Source organism: Tupaia chinensis, unplaced genomic scaffold, assembly GCF_000334495.1.
Source record: "Tupaia chinensis unplaced genomic scaffold, TupChi_1.0 Scaffold000077_1, whole genome shotgun sequence".
Lineage (NCBI taxonomy): Eukaryota > Metazoa > Chordata > Mammalia > Scandentia > Tupaiidae > Tupaia > Tupaia belangeri.
This window is the reverse complement of record NW_006159538.1, coordinates 5,732-8,185: the sequence shown is the minus strand read 5'-3', so window position 1 is coordinate 8,185 and position 2,454 is coordinate 5,732.

Genomic DNA, 2,454 nt, shown 5'->3' with positions numbered 1-2,454 from the left:
CAGTTTAATAGAACTTTTAGTTTCAGCTCAGCCTTTACATTAAAAAAAAGATTTTCATTGCACTGAGCTAATAAACTTAATTTGTGAAATCCAACCTTGATCTATTTCTTCCAAATGTTTAGACTTGTTCAACTTTACCACCCCAATGATATTTCACTTTCCTTTCTTTTCTTCATTTTCCTTTAATAACTTCATTTTTTCTGTGTTCAGTTTTCGTTTTATTTTTAGTTTGTTCCTTGAACATAATTATGCTAATTTGGAAAGTCAGTGACACTGTCGATGTTAACTCAGTACGGTGCTCTGAGTAAAGTATTATGTGAGAACTACAGTCACTTAGTCTACTGTATTTAAACATTAGCAGGTATAGTTTGATAAATAACATGGATTATAAGAAAACTGAGCAAGTGTATGTTATGACCCATAGTGTTCTGTGTAGTCATTATTGCTTAGTCTGCAGAAAATATTGACTTGGATAACTGGTTTGCTTTCACTTATTTAAACATGTTCACCATGGGACGATGTCTATAAAATCAGATTGTTACTAGGATTTAATAAAAACTGAAAGCTTGCCGGCCTAAAAAAAAAAGACCAAACAGACCAAAGCATTCATTATCTAGCCCATTACATTTAAAAAAAGGTTTACTTGTGTCCAGCAGATAGCGTAATAGCGACATCTCTAGACTCCCATGTAGTTGGCCTCAGTTCGAGTCTGGACCCCATGGCTTAAAGTCATCCACACGCGTGTGCGTGCGTGCCCAAGATAGAGGAGAATGGAAGAGAAGGGGTTGTGGTGTGGCCATCCCCCCCCAGGGGGTGATTTCTCGCTTTCTGTGTCTCTGTTTCTCTCTGTCTTTCTGGTGAGCGCACATGCTCTATACCAAGAAAACCTCTCAAAAAAAAAAAAAATCAGGTAATACCTGTCCTCTAACTTTTCTTATTCTTTTTCAAGATTAGGTTATTTACCTAGGACTTTTACATTTGCATATTAGTTTTAGTATAAACTTATAAATTACTGTTAAAAAATAGAGGTGTATATCATTCTGGGTTAAGTCTTTTCACAATCTAAATGATGTATAGCAATTTGATGTATGAATAAAAAGGGACCAGAAGTTAGCATAAGGGCTATGTCACCAGACTTCCATGTAGTCAGCCGCAGTTCGAGTCCCAGACCCGGTGGCTTAAAACTCATGCCAGGTGTGTGTGCGTGCGTGCCCAAGATCCTGAGAGGAGAATGAAGAAGGGATTGCGGGGTGGCCATCCCCCCTGCGGGTGATTTCTCGCTTTCTGTCTCTCTGTCTCTCTCTGTCTGTCTGGCGAGCACATGCGCCCTATAGCAAAAACCTCTCAAAAATAATAGTAATAATAATAAATATATAAATAAATTTTTTCTAAATAATTACTCTTTTTCTACTAGAAAAAAATCTTGATCGTATTTTTTATTATTATATTCAATCCATTCATTTGGACATAACAGACAGTAGAGTTTTTAAATCTATAAGCATAGCGTATCTTGTTATTTGTTTAGGTCTTTCAATATTTTCTCGCCAACTTTGTATAGATATTACTGTACAATTCTTAGACAAGTCTTTAGTCAAATTAGCATTTTATGTTTCTGAAGCTACTATGCATTTTTTAGGTTGTTTTCTATTTGTTCAGTGCTAGAATAAACAAACTCCACTGATGATTTATGTCTGTGACCTTGCTGTATTTACTTTTTAGTACTATTAGTTCTTTTGCAGACTCCTTACATGTATCTATGCGTACAATTAGGTCATCACAAATAAGAGCAATTAGTCCTCTTCTTTTTCAGTTTGTATGCTTTTCATTTTTTTCTTTTGTAATTGAGATGTATTGGTTGTGTTGAGTATCAGTACAGACATTTCAATTTGTACCCAATTCTTAACATACATAACAAACATTTAAAAAGCCAAGTGTAGTGACTCTTCTTAAGTTATTTCAGTGACTTTTCAGCTTTAAATTTGTAGGCAAATTGTCCTTAAGAGGTTCTCAAGAATCACTGTCTTCAAATGTTGAAAGCTGTTATGTAAGTCCCACCAAATCATAATTTAGTATCATACACACTACATACTTTAAATTTCTGATCTTTCATAGCACAAAAACAAAATTATTAGGAAAACTGGACTACCACCACCACCAAAGATGTTACAGAGTGCACACAATTCTGACAGGGAGAGCGACAATCAAGAGTGGTTTTCTTTAGGAAACAATACTACTAAAAAGCATAGTAGAAGTAATTTTAAATATTCAAGAAACATTAAATGTATGACTCCAAACTGCCATTTAGTATGCTTTGTATTTAGGATATATACCCACCTACCCCCACCTATGGAATGTTAAACTGACATGCAAGACAGTCAAAGTCTCCTATAAGTCAAACTATAAAACTGCTCCTGGAAAACACTGGGGAAACTCTGTGAGACATTGGTGTAGGGA